At 37.3% G+C, this 27,255-nt stretch overlaps 1 protein-coding gene across 13 annotated transcripts in view; it reads right to left on the bottom strand.

Annotated features, from left to right (window-relative positions):
- PDE4D (phosphodiesterase 4D) overlaps nucleotides 1-27,255 on the bottom strand; it is a 1,241,089-nt gene that overhangs the window by 18,415 nt on the left and 1,195,419 nt on the right. The window contains exon 1 of one of the 13 annotated variants that reach the window (XM_079144023.1): nucleotides 6,831-11,710. The exons of the other annotated variants lie outside the window; for them this stretch is intronic. The gene's annotated coding sequence lies outside the window, so the exon portion shown is untranslated. Of the gene's footprint in view, nucleotides 1-6,830; nucleotides 11,711-27,255 lie in introns of those variants that run through there. 13 annotated transcript variants of the gene reach the window in all.

Here is a 27,255-nt window from a genome sequence, read left to right as displayed (position 1 = left end):
TTCGTTTAATTACCTTCAATTTAAATAGTCACATATGACTAGTGGCTACCACATTGAACATCACAGATGTTGATACTTAGAGACAATTAATAGTAAAAACAACTATAAACTTAAGATGTGTTATTGGTATTTAGATAAAAATATAATTTATAAGCATATAAAAGTGTTTTCACATGACTAAGTATGGTACACTTTTATCATTTGGTTTATCACTACCAGAAATGAGTATATAAATAATATTGGTCAAAGGTTAAAATCTGATCTTTCACCCCAAAGAAAAACTTTAATAGATTTGAGTACTCTTTGAGAACTATGGAAAAATAAAATATTTAATAAACACTTTACAATGTATCCATTTAAGTTTTTTTCAAGTAAGGTGTACAAGGTTTATTGGTTTTCAGCATTCACAGAATTTGCCAATCCATTTCCTAAGTCATGAAATAAAAAAACAGATCAATTTTCATTATTCTATTTCCTTACTTTGCAATTTATTTTACTGAAGCTGCCCGTTTTATACAAAGACACCCTGGAATTAACCTACCACCACATGGCATTGCCAGTATCCAACATTTTCAAAGATTTGATGCTTTCCTACCCATTAGTTGCTTCTTAACATGTCTTCCTGTGAAACTTCTCTTAACATGCAAAAACAATGTTTTTCAATATATAAAGTAACTGCTATTAGATCTTGTCGGAAGTCAAATACCTAATCTTTAGCAGCCTTTAAGTGGTTGAACTTCACTATAAATTCCCATTTAAGTCTGGAGAGGAGCAATGAATTTATCTTTTAGAAATGTTTGAAATGCAATTCTTAGTATTGAATTACTTTACTTAGAATGTTCAAAAAATATGGCTTAACTGATACAAAGATGGCATACCTCAATATAGCTTGATAAATCTCTCCAAAAGTCAATCTTATTGACCACCTAAATTATTTATAAGGGTTGAACTCTCACTACAAAGCTATGTAGAAAGCCACAACAACAAACCAAAGACTGCTGGACACAGGAGTGCATACTGGCACTCTCTGGCTGTCGAAAACGAACTGGTCCTGATGTATCTAGTTGTCAATTTATAGGTTGAGAAGTTTATTCTCAAACTCAGGAACACAATGGTTACTTTCTCCTTATGCCTTCTTTTTGTAACTTCTTGTTAATTACAAAATACACATGTATGATAGAAAACCCAGAAAGCTGTACAGAAGAAAACAAGAAACCATGGAAATCCCCACTATTTAGAGATAATCACTATCAGTTATATTTTCTTCTATGCCCTTTTATAACCTGTGAGTTTTTTTAACAAAAAAATTGGCATCATATAGTATATAAAACATGGTTGTTGCTGTTTTCACTTAGCATTATGTATTATCATCTACTAGAATGTCCTAAGAATATTCATAAATGTTTGCGGTACTGTTCAAAGTTTTTTGTCCATCTTACCAAGTTATGTTTCCTTGAGTAAATTATGTGATACTGATTAATTAATTAATCTAATGGAAAGTCTTGTATTTAGTCTGGCACATTATAGTTGCTCAACTTATTTGAATTCTTTTACCCAGTCCTCTTTCTAATACTCAGTCCCTACTTTTGGGTATTTTTTAGTTGATACTGATTTTATGATTGAAGAAACATGCAGATTATGCTTATGAATAGCTAGCTTTCCTTTATCCAATTCCATAAGATAGTTTAAGGAATGATCATGTATAATCTCACACAGGTTAGAGAGATGGCAACACATCTTGCTTTACAGATGAAATACACCTTTGAAAACATCTACTCATTAGACACACACACACACACACTCACACACAGAGTCTGCTACTAACATTTTATGTATGCATTCAATGAATTATCTCTTTGACCAGATGTTGTCCCTGTCATAAGGTGCAAGTTGCTTTAATGACAAAGTCCTTTTATGTAAAAGATGTGAAACAGGTACTACTTTCAGTAACTGCCAATCCCTCAGCAGTCCGTACAGGGAAGGTGTCCATCTGCACTTCTTTCAGTGCAACTAAACTGCAAGGTGCAAACCTTGTGGGGCAAGTGGAAAAGTTAGGTAAGGATAAGACCCACCTTCTAACTTGTGCACAAGCTCTAACCTATGAGGACTATGTTGCCATATGCACAAGTGGAAAAATGTTCATGCTACCTGCAAATACATGACTCCAATTACTGGTTTTTCTAGAAGAACATGAAGTGTAATTTTTCTGGTAGTTCACCTACATAATTCATCAACATACATAGTTTAGTACAGATAACTAAAGCAAAAATGCCAGTGAATCTACTGTGTAGACTGAATAAATGGGACTGCATATTTCCTTGAATATTTCACAGCATACACATTATTCCCAGACTATTATGTCTTTGTTGAAAACACAAAAACCTGGGTTGCAGAAATCCTTCATCACACACCTGTCTCTCTACAAAGGCTTGCAAGGTGCCCAAAGGAACTCAACATTTCTTTTTAACATAATTATAACTGACAGTAATTTGAAGCAATCTTATCTCTTCCCAAAGAAGAGTGTGAGGGATTTCCTAAAGAGAATTTTCAAAGCATTCATTAAATTATAACATAAGGGTATTTTCTAAAAGAAATAAAACTCATTTTCCTGTATGGCTATTATATAAAACTTTCAATCCAGGGAAACAAAATTAATAACCACAAAAAGCACCACAATTGCTTTCTCAATCTTGCAAATTGGTTTTGGAGTGTATAGCCTGATGTACTAAAGAACCATATACTAAACCATTCAACAAACATTTCTGAATGTAAGCAGTATTTCTCTAATTTTGAGATAACCCTGTAACATTTATTATAATAACTACATAAAATTACTATGGTTGGTGAAGAAAAGATGATTTAAAAAGCTAATAAAAAGTATTCTTTTTGAAATACCACTATGTTTCACAATAGATTTAGAAGTCACAAAACACTGAACTGATTTTCAATTAAAAATGATTGCAAATTAATTGAACATTTATTTATTTTTAAAAGTTGCCTTTAAATATTTTCTGCTCATGAATTTCTTACAGGTTTTGTTCTACATAGTTTGAAAATAATATATAGTATCATGGTAGCAACTAAGAAAATAATGAGGAAGATTTCTAAGTCCTTTGTTCTCATTTAGCATCAGAATATCTGTGTACAGCAGACTGTTTTAAATTCCTTGACTGTTTGAGCCAATCACAACACATTTTTAAAGATTCATTCCATTACTTTAAGGACTTGCAGGTTGAAATAATTTATGTAGCACTTCAAATTTTAAAATTTTCCAGTTTACATTCAAGATTATATTTAATTTTTGTATTTAAGATTGTTAAGGAAGCGAAATAAAATAAAACAAATAAAAATATTCTTAAATATAATCCTCTAATATCCTGAATCATGCCTGTGTGCTACTTGGGTATATTATATATCTTCCTGGTATATATTCAAGGAGGTGGTGCAGCTCAAACAGAAAGAAAATGCTTAAATTCCCCTACAATCTTCTGCTAAAAAGTCATTAAATTTGCTGTTCTGTGACAAGTATGGAAGACAATAGTATTAAAAGCTATTTAGATTTAAATTTGCTGCATAAAATTAAAATTTTCAGAATACATAAGACCATATCTTTATTTGCCCTTCTTAAAATATTGTAGGGATATATGTATTAAAATATAAACTAGGCTGTCCAGGAAAATTTTTCTTTAAAAAGTCAAGTGCTAAAATCTATATTTAGCTTTTTGGAGGTATTGTTCATAAGCAAAATACAAAATGAAGCCTTTCAAAAATATATCAAATATGAGTGGTTAAAAGCTAAGATAAATTCAGGAGTGGGGGGAGATTATGGATATTTTTTGTTACTTTCTATACTTTTCTGAATTTTAAAAAAAAAAAAGTAGCCCAGAAATGGCTAGCAGAATTCACATAATGAAAATCTACATTTTTAAAACATTTTGAAAATATGGATCATCCATAAATTTAAACATTGAAATGTTTTCTAAAAATTCAAGTAAATCTCGAAAGTAATGAGGAAATTTTCCTTTAAGCAAAGAAACAGATAAAATATTTCAACCTGCAAGTCCTTAAAGTAATGGAAAGAATCTTTAAAAATGTGTTGTGATTGGCTCAAACAGTCAAGGATAAGCCTCGCTTTCTAAAATGATGCTTTACCCGAACAGAACTAAGTTTTTCTACCTTCCCCTACTGTCATGGAGGTAGACCACGATGCTAGCATTACCACAGAACAGGCAAAAAGCCTGCTAAGTATAAACACATTCTTATTAAATACCGTATATTAATTCATTTCTTGAGATTAACAAAAGCATTTGCAACATACAAACTTTCTTACAATTTTATAAGACAAATATCACCTTAAATACTCAATGTCAGTTTTTAATGTCATTTAGAGTAGTATATGCAAAGGTGAAAAAAAATTTGCCAGATTAAAGTAGTACAGATATTTAGAAAAAACCACAAATTGTGTAAATTTCAAGTGCTACATATTAACTAGAATCCATAAACCACAATAGGAAATTGGACCAAAAATGTATTTGCAAATGAATTTATTTAATTACCTTGATATTTTAAAACACAACTGAAACTTACACCATATGACAAACAGAAGAATCACTACACATCAAAGCTATTTTAGTAAACTACACATGATAAAAATTATACAATCTTATCTTGAACACTGAAAAACACATATTTCTTTCCTAGTTCATGTAAAAGTGAAAAATACAGAATTGCTTAGAAAGCTTAAATACCATCACAATTTGTTAAAACTATTAGTTATGTAATCAGAGTAACCAGGAGTTTTCAAAGGAGAAATCAATCTTACCTTTATGTAGCCCCAAGACACTGACAACAAATAGTTTGCTTCAGGCATTTTTGATTGCTTATCAGAAATGCTTACACATATGACAAATATGTTTAAAAAATTTGTATATCTTCAAAACCTTGATACTTTCACAATCCCCATAAGCCACACAGTGTGTGGGATTTTAAAATTTTGGGGTAATTAAGTATACATAAGAATGCCTTGCATTAGGTTCCATCCAGTCTTCTTCCCATTAAATATATGCCATTTGTAAAAGTCCAAAATGGAACAAAATTCAACAACTATTCTGAATAAAGAAAATCCATGTGATAAAGGAAGAGCTAAAGATCTAAGAGTCTGCATCTTTCTTTCTCCGAGCTCCAGGGCTTAATGAATAATGTATGTCAAGATGCTTAGCTGCAAGAAAGACTAGTTCTGTCCAAATCTACCAAATAAGGAACTGCCGGGAAGCTGGGAAGAGTGACAAGAAACCCCTCCCATAGAACCCCAACTATGCACCAATCCCATTCCATCCTCCAGGGTGTGAGGACAGGGGGCGTGGACGTGGAGCAGGCTGCTTTGTGATTGGCTGGCGAAGGCGAGCCTCCGGGGAAGAGGTTTTCCACCTCACCCGGTGAACGCCATTTAATAATGGTCTCCCTGCAGCTCTGAGGCTGCTGTGGGAAACATGAATGGGGCTTCCCTCTCAGAGATGGATAACGACCATGACACTATTCAAAATCTGCAGCTTGTTTTAAAACGAGGACTGCCAGCCCTTCTGGAGCCAAGTCTATGAATTTTAATATTCTTGTACTTTTCTTGCATCTACACAAAAGCTGCTCTGAAAACAAGCATGCATTTTAATTGCTTCCAATTAAATCCAAAACAAGCAGCTTCCCTGGTGACGTAGATATAACCATGGTTCTTCCCCCCCGTCCATTGTAAAAGCAAAGAAATTATAAAATGTGACCTATGCCCAGAATTCACAAGTGGAACGATGCATCCCCTGACCTGTACGGTATGGCTAGCCTCAGGTCCTTTGTTTGTGGTGCTATATATGCTTGAGTTCTTTAATTTCAACACCTTACTGAAGAGATGATTTATCACAAATCTGCCTTGGGAGAAAAGGAATCTGAAAGCTAACAAGCTGTGTATGGATAAAGAATGCAGTGTATATAGATTTCAGGATCTATATTTTGATCAGAAGAGAACATTTTTATAGCTGCATACAAAGTTAAAGTTAAGTGGCTTTTAGGAATACAGAATTAAGCTGAAGAGTAATCACATCTTTTATGCAGAGGTGTCATTCAGAAAAAAATCATTTTTTTCTGTATGGTTTAGAGTAGTATGACTGTAATTTTTATATTAAAGAGGTCCTTTGTATGAGAAATGAATGAAATCTTGCTTTTGCACTATTTTAAAATAAAATTCTGCCCATTCCACCTCATCTCCATCTCAAACTTTTACTCTCAGTTCTTCTGTGACTTAATGATATGGTTACTGCACATTCTTCCTGTCATTTAAATACTTCTGTACAGGTTTGTCTGTCTTAGTAAGCCCTCATCACAGATACAGCAGTTCCTCCCTATCTGCAGTTTCACTTTCTACAGTTTGTTAGTCTAAAAGCATTAAATGGAAATTCTAGAAATAAACATTCAGAAGTTTTAAATAACTTTTATTTTGGTATATTGTTAAAATTATTCTATTTTATTATTAATTATGGTTGTTGATCTCATTATGCCTAATTTATAAATTAAAATTTATCATATGTTTGTATAGGAAAAATATAGTATATGTAGGTTCACTGTTTTAGGCAACTACTGCGGGGGTCCTTGAATATAACCCCTGTATATAAGAGGGGACCACTGCATTTTCTTCCTGTTTGAAATTCTATTGATTCTTTGCTGTGGAAGTTCTCAGTTGCTATTTACACCTCTTGTGTTCATTTCCTAAAATCCTCTTGCTCCTCTACAAAAAGAAAAGAAAGAAGGCAAAACGTTTTTTTAATCCGGTCTTTCATCCTGCTTACCTTCTCTGAAGTGTTCAGCCTTGTCTGATCACTCTTACCACTTTCCCTTAACTCCCAGGATCCTGAACTTCTTTTCTTTCCACTTCTCTGACCATACCTCCTCTGCCTTCTTCTATTAATCCCCTAACTCAGGATCTCCACTAAGACTCTGTCCCAGGCCTACACGCTTCAATGACTACTTCTCACCCGAACAGTAGTACTGTTTTTCCAAATATATGATACTCTCCCCTTTCAGATGTCCTGCCAGTCACGTCAAACTTTTTCAAAACTATGAAACATTTTTCTATTTAAAGTAGTTCTTATCATAACTACTCCCATTGCAGTCAGGGGGCCCGTGTTTCTTCCAGTGTCTCAGATGAAATCTGTGACTCCTACTACCCGATAGGTGTCTCGTGTGAGTCACACACTATCAGGTGTTTAATATAAATCATCTAACTGAATCCTTGAGTAACCCTGACGTGTTCCCCTCTACCCCGTTACCTTCTCGCCTCACCCGAGGTCGTGATCAACTCCTATCTTTTTATAAAATGCCATTACTTTTGTTCCTTTCCATTCCCACTCCCAACATCTCAATTTAAATACTGAGGAGTGAAATGGAAAGTGCCTTTAATTTCATTCCCTCCAATCTCTCATTTCCACACAAAGAGACACCGTAAGGGAAAAGAATGAATTTCCCGGATTCACCGCAGACCTGGACTCTAATCCTAACTTCTAAATTGGTTAGTACAGCAGCTATTCTGCAAACGACGAGGTCCTCCTGAGTCACACCACCACGTTCTGCTGAATCTGAGCTGGCCTGTGTGACCATGTGACACGGCATGACTGCTCAGGCTGTCCCAGAAGCCTCAAGCTTTCACCTTGCTTTCTTTGAACGTGCGACTGGGATCCCTGTGCTGTTATGTAGGAAGGCCCGAGTGCCCTGAAGAAATCTATACAGACTTCCTGAAACGTTGGTGCTGGGGGCAGATATCAAGAGATTGAGTCTGCCTGAGAAGGAACATACACATTTGCCCAGTCACCAATCAGACCCAAGATGAAGGAGCCATCCCAGTCATTCAGCCCAGGTTGGCTTTCGGATGACTCCAGCCCCGGCCACAACCTTACTGCCACCACAAGAGACCCCAAGTGAGAATGTCTAGCGATGCCCAGTTAACCCACAATATCAGGAAAGCTAGTAAAAATAAACTGCACATCAAGTTTGAAGTGATTTGTTATACAGCAATTGATAGCCAGAACAGTTAAGAGGATTAAATGAGATAATATATGCAAATCACTTGAAACAATGACACATAAAAGTTAAAGAGATATCAGATGATATTGATAACAACAGTTCCATTATCATATTAACATTTTTTAACTCTCAAACTAATTCATTTTTTAATATACCATGTTTCCTTTTATGTGTATCATGTCACTCCGTGTGTCAGGCCTGAAATACTGTAACTGCTTTTCCACTCATCTTCTCCACTCTGGCTTTTGCCCCTCCAGGGCCATACTGAATTCCACTGTCAGACCCCATCTCCTCAAATCCAGCCTCAGCCTGGGACTTCAAAGCTGGTGATCCACGGAGCACCACCTACTTCCCCTGCATCCACACTCCTCTGTGGGATCCACATTGCTGCTCCTAATCCCCAACTGCAAAACTGTTTTCAGCCACTCTTTCACACCTCTGCCCTGTCCCTGGAAGGCTAGAATTCCACCTGTCTCTTGGATGAGCAGTGGATCCCATTTCCCTATTGTACTAGTTCACTACCTAGAACAACCTCCTCCTTCCACTCTGCCTGCCTCAAACCAGCCCCTCAAAGTCAAATTTAAGTTAAGTATATCTCAAGAATAAAAATTCCAGTCCTTCTTCAAATTCTAATTATCCTACATTCACCCCTTCATTCAATAAATATTTTTACTAAGCTCCTACTATATGCCAAGCACTGTCCCGGGTGCTGGGGAACACAGCATAAACAAAACACATTGTTCCTTCCTGGAGCTTACATTCAACACCAAGTTAGCAATATGAAACACACTGGAGGATGATAAACACAAGGGAGGGAAAGAAGGGAGAGGGAGGCAAGGAAGTGTCAGGACAGAGAGGACCAGGGAAGCCTCTGAGGAGATGATGGACACCAGAGATCTAGAGAGCCAGCCAGAGCCCTGGCAGGAGACCCTGGCTAGAGAAATACCCACAGCAAAGGGGCCCAGGCAGCAGCACATGTGATGCTGGGTTCCCCAAGACCACGGCGTGTCATTAACTCCAAGTCACACTCCAAGTGGTTCTCAGCTGTCTCAGGCTCACTGCCCTGACTCCTTTTGAAATCCACCCATCAGTCAATTTTATTCTTTGACAAGCTTCAAGCTAAGTTATCATTTTCTTTTTATAACAAATGTTTCTCTTATCCTGAAGTGAAATTCTTAACCATCATTCCTATAAATATACTTTACTAAATATATCCATACAGACTAAATAGTCCCTACATAGATAAAAGTAAGTATAATGGTTTATCAGTCACATAAGGAAAAAATAAAAGAATTTAGATGGAATAATACAAAACATAATATTTGTACACAAATATATTAAAAAGTTGTCAAAATCTTAGATCTTACTATCCCTGTTTAGCTATGTGACCTTGAGGGAGTTAAATGTTTCAAGCTTCAATTAAGCCATCTGGAAAATAAGAATAATAGTATCCAATAGGTCCCCAAATTTCCTGAATGTTCCCCAAGAAACAACTACAATCTGTGTTCTAGCTGTTTCTACTGTTTTGAGCTTGGCCTCCATAATCAGGAGGTAGAATCATTGAGAGAAAGTATATATCTTATCCTTTTTCTATATTTCTTGAGGTAGTTAATGTATCACAGGTACAACAATGTTGCTGACTGATGCAGAAGCAAAAATTAGCAACATTTTCAAACACCTGTAGGACACAGGAAAGGACCAGAGTTTTTACCCTCAGCAATGTCATCAAAGACATTTAACACAAATCACATATGGCAAAACAACAGAACCTGTCTTAAAAAATGCACAAACACACACACGGTTTCCCCAGCCTCTGACTCTCCACTGCCCCTTCTCCTCCTGTAGTGTTTCTATTCCACAGACTTCCATCAGCAAGCATGATGCACAAGTGCTCGTATGGTATCAGATTTGAAATGATCCTACTGTAAGTCCCTAATCTGCTGCCAGAAGATTACTGCACAGTGTTAAGTAAAAAGTACCAAGGAAGATTTCCATAGTTCAAGGGAATCACAAGTCTTTTTTAAGCACCAAGCCAAATTAAAACTCGATTTATTTTTTTCCCACTATAAGAAACAGACTAGAAGCTTGTTCCTACTGCCATGGTAGGAAGAACTTGTATAGAGGGATTCTAGACAATGCAGAAGAGAAATTCAGGTGGGTCCAGAACGATACAACTCTTACTGTCAGACGTGATTTCTGACGATTTAAACAGTCACAAGTTATTAGACATCTACTATGTGCTGAGAGTTTTATACACCTTCTTTTCTACCTATGCAACATCTCAGTTATGCAGATGCTATACCCATTTTAAAGTAAAAAGATGAACACACTTAAATACTCGATAACTTGCCCCATGGGTGACAGGGCTGAGGCAAACCCAGGCCTCCTTCCGCCTCTGCTCATCATGGTCCACAACAGCTTGTCATCTAAGAGGCTGATGCAAGATCTATGATCATTCGTAGGAACCTGGGAGCAGATCCCTTTACCCTCGATTCTTCTGCTGACTCTACAGTGTCTTAATGAAAGAACCATGGTTACTATCTCTGTGGTCCGATCTCCAGACAGGGTGGATCCCAGCAGCTAACTTAGTCAGGAAGCGATGCCCAGATACGCAGCCCCACCCAAGTGAGGCAGGCCTATGTTGGGAACACAGCATGAACCAGACAAGGATGTCCTCTCATGCAGAGTGGCAGCAACATGCTCAGAAGAGGAGCTGAGGTCCAGAGAGTCCTGACAACGCAGTGTGAGGGACGGTGTCACAGCTAGAATTCAGATTCCTGTTGTAATCTGCTGCTCTTGAACATATGAATGGTCTATATACATTGTGTGTATGTTGAAACAGAAAAAGTATTTTCCCTCAGCATTCAGTTCCTGGCTCCTGAAACCCTCCAGAGAATCACTACATGCCTCCTCTCGTGTTCCTCATTTTCTCAGTCCTTAATAGATACTCCAAGCAATCAGCACTCTCTCTGGACTATTTCAGGATACTTAAAATTCTGCTGATCTTTGACACATTCACACATGCTGGCAGCATTGACTTGATAATAGTGGTTGAGACAGAAAAGCCACACTTTTTAACAGGGAAAAATTAAAGCCAAAATATGAAGAAATTGGGGCTCAGAGAAGTCAAGTGCCTTGCTGAAGGTCACAAAGCCAGAAAGTAGTAAGGCCAATGTTTGAAATTAGGCTGTCTGGCTTCTGCCCAAAACAGTATTTCATAAGGCAAATACTGAAAGACAAGTACTGTATGTTCCCCCTCCTGTGAGGAAACTAAAAAAAGACCTGAAAGTAGAATAGTGATCACCAGGGACTAGTGAGGGGAGGGCTGCGGGGGAGGGGTGAGAAATGGGTGATTTGATCAGTGCAGGAAAATAGCACACCCAACTCCATTAATGTACAATTAAAACATGTTAATTAAAAAAGCAGCATTTCAGACTTTAAGTTTGGCCTAGAGTCTACACAAAAGTTCTATTAACATAATCAATTCTAAGCTGAACATTACATTATTGTACTTGAAATATTTAAGACATATAATTTAAAATAAACATTTTCTTAGATTTCTCCAGTCTCAGGGATTGTTCTGGAAATAGTATTTTTGGTAGGACTTATACTATTGGAAAATATTTTATTCTATAATCTATCTACTTTTATTTCATACCTGTCTACTTAGAATCAAAATTCTGGTAGCTATTATTAACCAAGAACCAAATCTGAATAAAAGCTTTCAAATGTCTTAGAAATATTGAATGACAATATAGACATACACACATACACACACAGATAAATACATATGTACATGCTTTACCACTGAGCTATAACCCCAATCCTTTTAAAAAAGTATTTAATTTTGGGACAGGGTCTAAGTTGTTGAAGGTCTCACTATAGTGCTGAGCTGGCCTTGAACTTGGGGTCGCTTTTTGAGTCACTGGGATTAGAGGTGTGTGCCAACACATACAACTATAACCAATATTTTAAATCACAGAATTTTAAATCTACTTTCACATTATAAAAACTGTATTTACTTTGATTAATGCTAAAACATGAAGAAACCATGAATAAATCCACTACATTTGTTTGTGTTTACTGCCCTCTAGTGACAAAGGACCCACATTTGACTTACAAAGCAGCTCTCCCTGAGTTACCTTTCAGAAAATGAAAGTTCTCTCACAAGTACTAAGGATACCTAAGATTAAGAGGAGCTGCAAGTTGATTCTTAGAGACTGAACAATCACCTAGAGAATAAGCTAAGGTTCATTCTCTAATTAATCTGGTCTGAAATTTTTCACCCAAACGGCTTTATTTAAAATAAGAAACAACTGCAACATTTATTGAGCAAAGAAATTCCAACACAAGAAACTTTATTTTTGTTGTGGCTCCTCGAGGCTGCAAAAACAGGAGGCTGATCCGATAGGTGTGTTTGTATTTCTCTTCTGCATGGGCTCACTCTTACTAACTGTTAGCACAGCACCCTGCAATGTTGATCCAGCTTGAATGCACACAGAGCTGTGCAGGTCTGCACCCTCACAACCGTTTAGTCTACCTGGCTGACACAACTACCATCCTCATCACTTTGTCCACAGTGAAAACAACACTTTTGTTTCACTGAAAAAAATCAAAGCAATAACTGGATACACAAAGTCTCCACAAAAATAACCTGGTATGAAAGGGCATTATCTACTTAGAAAATGATGATCCCAATGCACTAACACTGGCCAGGGTCAACACCACTCTTCAAGCACAAGGGGGCCATCAAAATCATCCTAAAGTGCTCCCTCTTCACCATGTGGTGTGCTTTGTGAAATGATTTAAACAGAGAAGGCCTGTCTTCTAAAGCAATAATGACAAATGGAAACAGGCTTACTCCTAGACATGCATCATTTTCACCTGCACCGCTTTGATATGTGGTTCTTAAAGGAATTTTAAGTCACAAAAATTGAGCTATAATTCAAAAAAATGAAAGTGTATTTCTTTCAACAAAAGATGCGTGAACAATTGGACACCCAGTCACAAAACAATGAACCCCAACCTTGTGCCATACCGATTTCTACTTGATTCTTTGCAAATATTTCAAAAATTTGAAGGGGGGGAATTTTTTTTCTAAACTCCTTCTAAACAGACAGCAAAACCTTAATGCCAAAACCAGACAAGGATACAACAAAAATGAAATCTATAGGTTATTAATCTTGATGTGCACAGACGCAAACATTCTCATTAAAAATTAGCAAACTAAATCAAACAGCATGGTAAAAATGATTGTTCATCCTAATCAAGTAGAATTTATCACACGGATGCAAGGGTGGTTCAACACACACAAATCAATGAACTCTCCTGAGCTACATCACACACAGAATGAAGGACCCAAATCATGGAAGATCACCTCAATAGAGGCAGAAAGTCATCTGAGAAAATGCAAAAGCACTTCACGATAAAAACTCCCAACAACAGCTTCCAAGGAACCTAACACAATAAAGACCATATGTGACAAGCTCACAGCTAACTTCATACAAAATGCATACAAAAAGTTGTTTCTCCAAGATCTGACACAGTATGAGGATGCTCACTTTCACTTCTTTTATTCAACATTGTCCTGGAAGGCCCAGCCAGAGCAATTAGGCAAGAGAACGAAAGAAAGGTCATCCAGTTTTGAATGGGAAGGTCAAACTGTCCCTGCTTGCAGACACAATCTTAAAACAGAGGAAACGCTACAAAGTTCACATAAAGAAAAAAATAAAACTGTTAGAACTAAAAAACAAATTTGGTAAAGTTGCAGGACAAAATCAGCATACAAACGGCAACTTTCAGCCACTAATGTTTGTTCATCACTGAAAAGACAACAAATATTTATTGTATACTCATTTTAGGCCGAATGCTCTGTCAACTGTGAGACAGAAAAAAATCCATTAAAGTGGGTATGACTTTTTGCACAAAACTGAAGAGCCTCAACAGGAGAATTCCTTCTGAATCCTTTTGTTTTTGAACACTTTTTCAGAGTTTTCTTCCTTTTCCAGCCCTTGGTTGTCAGCCTGGTCTCTTTACAGTCAGTAAAAATGTGCTGCATTATACTCAGTCTATGATGCTTTTCCCCTTTTAGGATGAGCTTTGGTCTAGGGCAGCGTGTCCCAGAATGTGTTGTGAAGGGGAGCAACCTGAGGCAGCACTTTGTAAAGATGACTTCCACTTAACACGGCACTAACTTCTATGGAGGCTGTACATTAGCACAGTCAAGGCTCTGCGAAAGGACTGTGATACACAACCTTGCTTTATTTTGTTTAACACAGCATTTCCCAAACTTATTTTACTATGGAACTGTTGATATTACTAACAAGGAAAAAAACTCATAGTACTTAGGTTTAATAAAAGCTTCCTGTGAAAGTAATGAGCTTTAAAAAATCAGACAGTTAAGATTTTGAGGATGGTTATTCACCTATTCACTCAATGATATTTACTGAACAGCTACTATGTACCAGCCTGGGGGACACAATGATGAACATGACAGAGTCTTCTTGCCCATGTAAACTTTGGGGCAGAAAGACAGACCCATTAAAAAATTAATGAAAGAACAACAGAGGCAAAATGTACTGTGATGGGGGACTATAAGATTCAGTATTGAGGAAAAACTGTACCAAGAAGGTACTTGCTGAGAAGAGACCCAAATAACCATGAAGAGTCAAGTACTGCAGCAGTGTTCACAACTGCTAAGATATGGAAACAACCCAAGTGTCCATCAAGTGATGACAGGACACAGAAAATGTGGTGCATACATATCATGGAATACTATTCAGTCAATAAAAAGAATGAAATTCTGTCACAACAACATAGAAGGAAATGAAACTTGTCACAAGGAAAAAATTTCGATTAAAATGGTTGCTCTAAGTTGGTTACCATGATATCTACCCAAAGGTTTATGTACCGGTGGTTTGCCTGGAAATTATTGAAATCATCGATGCTAGCCAAGACTGCTTTTAGAGATCTCAAACACACCCAGATGTTTTTCTCAGGATGCACCGGTCTGACAAGTGCAAAGACCCTCAGGAGTACTCTACTACAACTCTTCAAAAACCATAGTCTGCCTCCCCTGGGTTACTACTGTCAATGTGTAAGTTCATTTCACTTTGGGTAAATGCAAAATAATACACTGAGTTCATACCATTCTTCAAAAGAAGCTCTTTACAGACCCCTTAAGACTGACTTACAATGGACCCAGCAAATGAAAACAAAATTCAGCTCAGGGATTGTATTACAGGAGTGTCAATAAAGAGAAGAGTAGCCAAGATCCTTAACTTTTTATGCAAAAACACTACAGACCCCACTAACGGTGTTGGACAGCTGAACATGGGGAACTAGGGCTTGGGTGGTCACTTTCCCTCACAGCTAGAGAGGCAAGTGTTTGGATTAGAATACACACACTTCCATCTGAGGTTATTAAGAAAAGACTCCAAGTAGATGGCTTCAACAGCCTCCGAAATACCGGTCCTAGTGATCCACAAAATTGTCTTTCCCTAAAACTCAAAATAAAAGAATAATAAAAGCTAAAATTTATTGAGTGTTTACTATGTGCTGAGGATGGTGCTGGCTATTCTACTGGTGTTATCTCATTTATTCCAAATAAAAACCCTATGGGTGAGCACTAGCATTATCCCCGTTTTACAGATGAGTCTTAAGGCTTCAACTATCAACCCTGTGGAGGCAACGCCCTAGTAAAAATCTATCCTCTTCAGCAGAAAACCAGGCCTGACAGTTGAAGGCCTAGAGAACACTGCTACTTACACACAGAGTCTCACCTTCATCTCATGGCTGAAAGCTTAACTGAGATGATGGCCCATAGTCCCCATCCCAATCTGGCTTCTCTTCCTCATCTGCCAGCTATCATCTTTCCCATTATGTGGGTGCAGTTTGACACTGTCCTCTGGCTGCAGTCCTAGAGGTCCCATCGCCCTGCCCCATGCGATCCTTGTCCTGGCCATCCTTTCTTTTCATTCCCATCCTGCTTCAGACCCTTATCACTTCAGTACCCAATTCTCTAACAGACTCTTCTTGATTTGAGCATGTCCCCTGAGTATGATCCAACCTGCACACTTTCACCAGACTGACCCTCCTAGAATCATGTGGTGGTTATTTTCCTTTCTGATATTTTCTTTACGATCAAATGCCAGGTTCTTCAGATCTACAGGAGAGTCGCACGCAGCTTAGGCTCTCCTTTAAGGCAGCAGGCCCTGTGGCCCAATCTGCATTTCTCATCCTTGTTTCTGGCCCTATCATCAGATGGTTCTGTCAGGCTCACACTTCCACTATACCCACTGATCTCTCACCCCACAAACGTATGATAAAACTAAAACCACAGGATATTCTATCCTACTCCAGTTTCTTCTAGTCCCTAGGAATACACCACTTTCCTCATTAGCAACCCATATGCATCCTCAGTGTTCCAGATCCAGATGCTGAAGTAGCACGTTCCCTGGATACTGCTCAGTCATTCTGATCCTGTGTGTGAGACTTTTCTACAGGACAGGGACACCAGGAAGCACTCATTAAAATGCAACAGGCTTAGTTATAAGGCTAGCTATATTTTTTTTTTTTTTTTTTTTTACTTTTTTAAAATTTTTACAGGCTGCGTTTTGATTCATTGTACACAAATGGGGTACAACTTTTCATTTCTATGGTTGTGCACAATATAGAATCACACCATCATGTAATCATAAATATATATAGGGTAATATTGTCTGTTTCATTCTATTATCTTTCCATCCTTCACCCCCTCCCACCCCGTTTTCCTCTACACCATTCGAAGTTCCTATATAGGCTAGCTCTTTTCAATGGTATGCCTACATGTCTTGATACTTGGGTATCTACCTGTTTGCATAAAAACACTCATATGTTAAAAATCTCATTTTGCGTATAAGAACCTTGAGCAGACAGATGTCCTGCCATCTAAAACAAAAGGATATAACAACACCTCAGTGAGAGCCTGAAACCTGAACTGTGGTTGACTGCAGCCCAAAGGTGCAAAAACAAACCCAAAACCTCCTACTGGTTTATTTCCCACATGAAAATGGTATCTCATCTAGAGAATGGTCAAGGATCAGACAAAGTAACAGAGACTTACCAAATTAAAAATGTCACTTGAAAGTGACGATGCCCATAAACCCAAATTCAGGGTTATGACTAACAAGACCAAGTCTGTTTCTTCATAAGTTAAAAACCCTGATAAAAGCAATTCAAGACTGTGTTGTCCTGGTTCACTTCAACTCTCCTGTTCCTTGTTAATTTATCTGTATATTGAAGGGGAACAGGTAGGACTCACATATCTCTTTTACCTCTAAGGACTTCTGGAACAGAAGAGGAAAAAAAGAGTTTATTAAGCAAACTCAAGTTGGATTCCTCTGCAAAGTGACTGACATTAAGTGGAAAATGGAAAGGGACCAATCGCCTATGCAGTGACTCATTTTCAACCCTTCTAACAACTGTTCCACTAGGGAAGTTTTCTCTTGCTGGCTATATCTAGTGTCAGACTCATGACTAAGACCTCATCATGGGGCTGGCACCAGATTCAAGGTCATCTCATCTACTCCTCTGTTTTCTTAGCTAGATTGTCATTTCTAATCTGCAAGGATTAAAGGGTCTACTTTTTGTTCATTTATACATTCACCAGGAAAAAGCACTTGTTATCTTGATATTGACTGATATTAGGCACGTTTTTTAATCACAACTTCACATTTCTCTGAATCAGAAAAATAATTTGGAGGGGCCTTGGAGGTTATCCAGGGTAGGAAAAAGCAAAGCACAAGCAAAGGACCAATTTTTAGACAGATAAATGAACTGCATAAAAGTAGTACATATAACCTTCATAACATTAGTAAAGTCTTTTTTTGTGGTTGCCTTTATAGTATTCTTTTAGAGCCATCCTAATTAAGTAGTCAGCAAGAGTGTAAATAAAAATATGCTATCATTGGGTGCTAGGTAACCAAGATAACACTAAAGTAAACAAATCTGTGGGCATCACATATGCAAGCTACTAAGGTCCCATAAATCACCACGACTGGGTATCAGGATTTCAAAGGCACACTCTGAAAACTCTCTCCCAGCCTGTTGATTCAAGCCCCAATTGCATTGGGTTACCTATATGGCAGCATATAAAGTTGACCTTTTAAGTTTAAAAATAGCTGCAGTCCTCATCCCTACTAAAGATAGGCCATAGCGCCTACCATGTGCATGCAGCACACTACGTACTTTACGTAAGTTTTCATTTAAGTTTCAGAACAGTCCAGTGAAGCAGATTGTGTTGTCTTGACTTTCAGAGAAAACAGAGGCTCGGGGGGGTTGAAATAAGTTAATGGTCCAAGGTCTTAACTTCAGTGTGGGGCAGATTTACATTCAGAAAGGAAGCTGCCAAGTTCATCAGCATTCAGGAGATGGAAAGGAGAACTGAGAATTTGCTATTCTGTTCCATTTAACTCTCCTAGCATCTAAGTTAACCTGTGGTCCATTACAGTGAATCAGCTGATACTTATGGGGACATGGTCTCTTTTCACCCTATTGCAGTTTGTACCTTGTTGTCACATACCCCTCAACTATTCCCATTCCTCACTCCTGGGCACCAGGCTCCTCAGGGGATAACCCAGCCGTTGGATTTAGCAACCCACCCATGCTGCTACTGGGCTACAACTCAAGGAGGCCACAGGTGAGGGAGATGACACCGGCTATTCCGCCAAGAGAGACCTGAGCCTCATGAAATGCACTGTGTCCATAAATCTCCCTCACTAGTCGGTCCTCCCCCTGCCCCCAAAAGCTGATGCTGACCTTCCTCCCTAAAACTTTCGCACCCTCCGGATGACCCATCAGATTTCTTTTAGCTTCAAAGCTGTCCCCAAGGCTCATTACAACCAGATTTCACCATTCAAACCCTGAGGTGGAAGGAGGCCAGAAACACCAACCAGTTTGCCTCCAGCCAAGGAGAGCCCTGACCCCTTGCCAGCCCAAACAGACATTCTGCCATCTCCCACCCCTCCTGGCCTCACTGCACACTAACAGCTTCTCTGTCTTTCTTGCTACCCTTCTTTCCTTTAATCTTCATCCCTCACCCCATCCATTGGTCCACCTTCCCTTCCCATTTTGTCCCTATAGGAAAACAGAATTCCAAAGCAACCTCATAGTAACAGGCTATTTTTAAAACCCTAGACCTCCTTACACCTTCTCTATCTCTTGTTGCCCTCCTCATCTCAATACCCCCAGATTCTCTGCCAGCGTGGCATTTGGAGATCTGCTTTAGTCATCTGGTTTCCTCACCCCACCAACCTCATTACCCTTTTGTTTGTATCTGTGCCCAGTTAACCACCTACCTGCCAGGGTGGCTCCTGACCAAACACACTATCTCAACCATCATGCTCTTCCTAGGAGCAAGGGGGCAGGTCAGGTTTGTGCCTATTTGACATGACTGAGAGAAGGAAGGCAGAACAAGATGTACTACAGGATTCCCCTTGAGGAATTAGCTTTTGCTGAAATTGCTCTTGCTAATTTGGAATCTAGTACTCACTAAATAAATGTTTTAAAATGTGTGGAATATTTTGAACATGTAGCCTGAGAACAAACACTTGTTTGAAGTCTCCATCGTCACCCAACACTGTATCTAAAAAATAATCACCTTTACACCTACTAAAAGCCCCACAGAGCACTTGCCAGACCTGCTCAAGGCCCTGGGCTCCCCCAGCACTGTGAAACATGTGCTCCCCCTCCCTCCACACGGATCTTGGGTAAATGTAAAAGAGCCTCAGTTGTTCATCTTTAAAAATGGAAGAAATTGTTTTCACAGGTAGTATACTATTTCTAGGACTAAATAGAAACTTAAGGTTTGAGTTATGAGAAAATAAACAAAATCACGCCTTACATTAGAAGGTAAGGTACATACTGGAGTTTCCTGACCAGTAGTAGTCAAAGATTATTCATATGTACCAAATGGATAATACTATCACGTTTGACATTAAGCCTAACGGGCAATAAGTAATTGATTTTTCCATTAAATTTGACTTTTCATATAATAAATTCCTTTCATATAAGGGCTGATCATTAAGCCTGTCATAACACAAGTTCTTTGTCCTTTTATCTTTGGGCTTCTATGTCTCCTTTAATCTTCTCATTAACATTAAAAGAAAAATTAAGATTTAGGCCTAACTAATACCTTCTAGGAAAAACTAATCTGATGTATAGAAAAGAAATAGGCCAATTTCTAGTAAGATTTCTCATGAGTTATTGAACCCAATTATCACTACTCTCATGGAGATCTAAGAGACCATACTGAGAATATAACATTAACAAAGAAAAACAAAACATACACCAAAGAAAATGTTAATATTTCATTCTTATCACAGCATGTTGCTGTGTTGCTGAAAATGACTTGAAATATTCAAAATAAAAAGATGGAAAAGGATAGATGCTTAGTTTAAAAAAGGAAGGGATTAGTCAATGAATATTCACTAAATACCACTTCTATGAAAGGCCCTGAGCCCAAGTGCTCAAGGTTTTCCCAAACCTAGCTTAATTTTTTTAAGGTTCTTTTAACAGAAGCATAGTTTTGTTCACCCTTTGCAACTTTTAGTCTCTTTTGTGAAACTTGCCTGAAAATAATGACCTATTTAAATCACATATACATATTTAAAGCACTCGTGAAGAAGTCTCTTTATTAAAAACTGTGAAAGCCCTCTCGAATTTAAAATGTATTTTCTTCCTAAATTCTCGCTACAAAGCCCATCAATTGTTAAATGCAGTTTGTTTTTTTCCTGAAGCTAGAAAAATGAAAACAGCAAATATAAAATAGAACCTATCTTGGTCAACTCCTTTTATAAAACGTAGAGTTGATTTAAAGGCATAAACAATATAATATCACCTTACTAAGAAAAAAAAAAATCTTTGTAATTCTGTGTAACTCAGTATAATTTATTCTTTTAAAATTTTTAAAAATCATTTTATAAAATTATACATAACTTTTATATTTATGAAGATATTTACATTTATAAATATTCATATTTATAAAAATATTTATTTTTTTCTCTAATTTCTCACTGTTATTCCTTCTTCGGTGAGTTTGGACTGGAATAACAAAAGGAAACACTGACACATTTCCTCAAAATATTCTGAAAATTATTTCTGTAAGATGTTTATGAATAATTAATATGAGTAATGCTCATTCATATTTGTCTAAAAACAAATCAACCAAAACACTGCTATGTACAGAGAACATGCCTTAAAATCAAGCAGTTATTTTCTGGAGTGGAGAAGGCACCATGGCTCTGAACTTCCTCCAATATGGCAGAGGTATCTTTGCCTGGTTGCTATGGACACATCCCCATCACGCCTGTGCTTTCTCCTCTCCAGACCTGTTTATGACAGGCTGAGGTGTTTCCTACTATGGAACCTAGGTCTGCACAGCCTACGGCTTGCCAGGAGTAAGAGCCAGAGGTTGCCACTGTAGGAATTACAGTGTGGCAGTCTCTAGAAGCTAATGGGAACCCAAGCACATGCTGGGAAGAACTTGACAGAATAGACCCTAAAAGGGAAGAACTGACACACACACATCCTTTCATCAAGACTAATAGAAAACATTCAGATAGTCATTTTCAGTTGGAACAAACTAATAAAAAGGAAGTTATTGCTAAAACAGATATACCAGGAAATAGTTTAAGGCCATGGATATAGCCTGTCTGGCTTTAATCCTGAGCACTAAAAACTTTAAATTTAAATGAGATAAAGTTAACCTACTATATGCTGTGATAACATTTCTGAGATGAGTTATCCATAAGCAGAACTGAGATTCATAAGTAAAAAATACTCAGGACTCTTGTCAATGAAAGAAAAACACTTTCATAAAGGCAGGAATTACAATGCTTTGACTCTTGGTTTACCAATCTCAGCTAGAAATGCCATTTATATTAATCACTATCATGAGCCCTGTACTGATTTATCCGATTACCTACAAAGTATGATATTGACACTCCCTGGGTTTAGGCTAAAAGCAGTGTAGAAAGCCTCATCAGAAGAATAAAACAAAGGCAAAATATTGTACTCAGTAAAGAAAATCAGAGATACAATCTGGTGGAAAGTCATAGAAGGTAGACCTTATATCTAATGGGAAGGGGGCTGTGGCGAGAGATTCAGGAGAAGACAGGACACAACAGGCTTCAGAAAGAAGGCAACATTCCAGAGAAGCCTAGAGGATGCTTAAGATTTTTTACATAAACTTTTTTGTTTTTTTTAAGGTTTTAGGTTTACAGAAAACTTGTGAAGATAGTATAGGAAGTTCTCCTATACTCTACACTCAGTATCCCTATTTTATATTAGCATGGTACATGTGTCACCATTACTGAACTATATTGATGCCTTTATTCCACACTTTTTCTGACTTCCTTAGCTTTCACCTACTGTTCTTTCTGTGTTCCAGGATCTCACTCAGGATACCATGTTATATTTACTTGTCATGATTGCTTAGGCTCCTCTTGGCTGGGAGTTACCTGAATTTTTCTCATTTTTGATAGCTCTCACAGTTTTTAGGAGTTCTTGTCAGGTATTTTGTACAATGTCCCTCAATTGGAATTTGCCTGATATTTTTCATGATTAGACTGATGTTAATCACAGATGCCAAGCAAAATCACAGGAGCAAAACACCATTTTCATCAGATCACATTAAGGATACAGACTCTTAACATGACTTTATCACTGCCAATGTTGACCTCGATAACCTGGCTGGAGTAGTGTCTGCTGAGTTTCTCACTGTGGAGTTATTCTTTCTCCCCCTTTTCGTAGAGTACCACTAGGAAGGAAGTCAACATGCACAGCCCACACATCAGGAGTGGGGAGCTACTTTCTCCCTCTTTGTGGATACAGTATCTAAATGTTATTTGGGATCCTCCTACACTGGAGATTTGCCGATTCTCTCCCACTGAATTATTTTTCAGTCATTTCTATCGATATGCACTCAGGTATTTATGTTATATTTTCAGTCTCATAATATAGTAGTACCTCATTTTTTTGGTCCATGTTGTTTCAGCTTTGGCCACTGGGAGTTCTCTCAGTTTGCTCTTGCACCCCGCATATAGGTCCATGTCAGTGTGTGATTTTGTTTGTTTGATCAATTCTTACTTTCTGACACTGTAAGATGCTCCAGGCTCATCTTGTACAGTTTCTGACTGAGTCCCTAGAATCAGTTATTTCTCCAAGGAATCCTGGTGCCTTTTACAGGAAAGTGGTGTTAGAAACTAAAATGGGGGTGATAGGTGTGCTCATGCTGCCGGGGTGTGGTTGCTTCTAGGCCCTCTCACCTGAGAGACCAAGAAAATATTTGTGGTATACAAGATGGTTACGATGCTGAGAGGTGGAATTGCAGGCTATGTTCTCAATATACTTTTATTAACATTAAATATTAATGAGATGGTATGCCTGGGTTATTTCCAGTCTCATTCAGAGGAATTACAGAGATATATTCATTAATGAAAAAATCCTCCACTGCTTTATGCAAGACTTTAAGAAGGACTAAAATATTCCTTTATAGATGAAAATAAATGGCTTAACACAGTCAGTACCTACTGTGTTCCTGCTTCAATAATTCTCACCTCTCAATTATCAAATCATCATAGCCACTATTTAACAGATGAGGAAGCTGAAGCAAAAATGGAAAGTGGTCCCATTTTCATTTAGTATAAGAGTCCAGCTCAAGCAACCTGGCTACAGAAGGGAGGTCAAAATCCACAGACCAGGGGCTGGGGCTGTAGTTCAGTGGTAGAGCACTTGCCTAGCATGTGTGAGGCACTGGATTTGATCCCCAGCATCACATAAAATAAAATATACAAAATAAAGGTATTATGTCCATCTACAACTAAAAAAAATTAATTAATTAATTTGAAAAAAAATCCACAGACCACTCTGAGGAATGAGTATCTAATTAATAAGAGATTTCTGTTGAAGAAATTTTCCATTTCTTCTAGAAGAGAAATTTCACTGATGGCAGAGAAAGAAATCTGTAGGTTGTTTAAACCAAACATATTTTTGTAAGTGAAAAGGATTCTCCATAATGTTTTTGCTACAGATTCAGATGACTATGTCCAAAAATATGGCCAGTGATCACAAGTGGTAAGCAAAATGTTGTAAGGTGGCCTTCAAATGAATGCTTTCTTATATTGTCATATATTAATTTTAATGTATAGTAGAAAATAATATAACTAGAACCTCAAACCAATAAGGACATGCATTTCATTGCTTAAATTGAAGTGGTTAGGTATTTACATTTTTAAATAAACTGCTTTAAATAAAAACCTTTAACATACAATAGCAGATATGAATGTATACACAAATGAGTTTGAGCAACACTAATTAAGATTATAATTTAGACTTTAAATTCTCACAGAATAGAAATAAGAAATATTACATTCTTATACTGTTTACATTCTTAAACACACGGCTTTATTGATCGTGATATTTTGTGTATATTCCAGTAGGTGAGTGCATATAATTTATGAAGCATGTGTTATGTGAGCTATGAACACATTATAGCTAATATTCTCACAACATTTCAATTTATTTCTCCTTTTGTTATCCCTACTTAAAAATGAAGAAAATTGAACTTCAGAGATGTGAGGCATTGCCTACCAAACTATTAGGTAGGAAACAGCAAAGCTGCAATTTGAAACCAAGTTCACTTGACAAAAAAAGTCTAAGTTCTTGCCACTCTGCAAAGTTGTCTTAAGTATCACTGGTGCACACTCCAGGTCAGGGGGTAAATATCACTTGTACTCATTACATACAGAATAAGCAGACAATAAAAAAACTCAGAATTTAAAATAATAATAATAAAAAATTCTATTAAAATATTCTTTAAAAGAATATAAGCCTATTATTACTTTAGCTGTTAATGCAATTTAACTAATTTTCTAATGAATATAGAACTGCTGTGGTTTAAGCAAATATTAAGGCTCATCCCCTATTCCTGTAAGAGTGAATAAAAGGAAATGCCCTCTTACCATACTTTTCAAAATTTGTGTGACTAGGAGGGTGTGGTGGTGTTTACAGGTCTGTAATCCCAGCAGCTTGGGAGGTTGAGGCAGGAGGATCACAAGTTCAAGGCCAGCCTCAGCAATTTAGTGAGGCTCTAAGCAACTTAACAAGACCCTTCTCAAAATAAAAAGTAAGAAACGGCTGGGGATGTGGCTCAGTGGTTAAGTGCCCCTGGGTTCTATTCCTGGGGTAAATAAGAAGAAGAACAACAACAACTCAGGTGACTATTAAAGTGAAGGGTTGTCTGTCCATTTTCTAGAAAGATCTCAAACTATGCCAATTAAACTATGATGACAAGTAACCAGGTATAGAACTACTGCCCTGCCACAGCCATAATAAACTCCAGCAGTAAGCAGCTTTTAAAAAGAGCTGGTATCCCTCACTAAACAAGAGAAAATCAGTCTTTACAGATTTTATGGAGCAAATGAAAATCATGACACTAAGCATATCTCACATCCACCATATATTTGTCTTAAAAAACACTGACAATCCACGTGACTATTGCAAAAAAAAATCTTCTTAAATAGAACCAAAGCATTATCATCCTTGCTATTCAGAGAAAAGTTTTTGTTTGATCTATCGGTAACACTGGTAACAGTACCATTTTATCTTAGTTAAGTCTTATGTTTTAAATATAATGTTCTCATTTGGAAGTTACCATTTCCCAAGAATCAAATCAACATGTAATAAATGAAAGCAAATTTTCTAGCAATGATTAATGTCTTGAATCATAAAATGAGGAGTTTTTGATAACTTGAGTGTCAGGGGTATTTAAGCTTACTGACACTAAATACTGACATAAGAACTGAGTTGATGACAACAGAGACAGCTTTATTCTTTTCACCCTTAGTGTCTTGCTAAATCAAAGTCAAGTAACTTACTATTCAATAAAACAAAAATACCCATTAAAAGTGTTTAACTCTTTCAATTATTACTTTACAAAAAGAACATTTTTTCTAATAGTGATTATAAAGACAAGGATTTTCCAATCCCTTGCATTCACTTTAAGAAACTATAAGTAAGTTACAAAAATCTTTCCTAACTCTACCTTTATTAAATGGATGAAGGAGCAGATGTCAAGCTCAAGAAAACAACAAAAAGTTGGGTTTCTATAGTTAGACAAGTTTTTTTTTTAAATTTTTAAGTAGATTTTTTTTTTTTATAATAGCTTTATTTTATTTAGTTTTGTATGTGGTGCTGAGGATCGAACCCAGTGCCTCACACGTGCTAGGCAAGCACTCCACCACTGAGTCACAATCTCAGCCCTAGATAAGACTTTTTTTAATTTAAAGTATTTTTTTAGGTACCTCAGTTAACTCTTTAGGTACCTCAATTCATTCTTTTTTTTGAGTTTTATATTTTAAGGTAGAAAACAAGGTTGCTATAATGCTCCATAAATTGTCTTTTTCAATTAATTGCCTTCCTTTGCAAATTCAACACTGATTTCTATTCTGAGGTATCTTTTACTTGTGCAGTGCAGAAATACCTTAAGATGAGCCACTTCTATGAACATCTCATATTCCTTTCAGCAGCCCTCCTGCCCATCAAATGTATCAGCAGTCACAGAAAGTGCTAGTCTCTGCTATGCATTGACAATTACAAGGCAGCAGGGGGAGCAACCCATGAAAGCTCTAAGAAAAAGCACCCCAGAAAAGCAATGTAATTTATAGGCAACAGAAACACACTAGGGATAATTGCTAAAAACCAAAGATACAAATTAATTCTATGAAGCAGTCATATCCACATTTGCAAACTGGCCTAAGTACCTCTGGAATTAACTATAGAACAACCTTAAGTCTCTTAGAAGGACTCTTGAATCCTAACATCAAGACAGACTTTCAACGTGAAGGGCAGTAGTTTCCAGTAATGCCAAGCCTCAGAATTGTCCCCAAAATTAGAGAGCAGAAACAAAATACATTTTTATCTGGGTGTGTTGTAGAAAGAATTCAAAATTATTTCACTCTCTTTCAAACTTCACTGCACTTACACTGAACGCCTGGTGAAATGTGCATTACTAGGTCACAATAAAATTAAATTACCGGGTTCCAATGCAGTCTTTGAAAGTCCTGAGGCCCAATTCCTATCCTGCCCTCCTTGCCACCCATTCCACCCTCAATACCCTTTCCATGAGAGAAAACCAAAAATTCCATGAAACTCTAT

Source organism: Sciurus vulgaris (genome assembly GCF_902686455.1).
Source record: "Sciurus vulgaris genome assembly, chromosome: 6".
NCBI lineage: Eukaryota > Metazoa > Chordata > Mammalia > Rodentia > Sciuridae > Sciurus > Sciurus vulgaris.
This window is presented reverse-complemented; position numbering and strand designations above follow the sequence as displayed.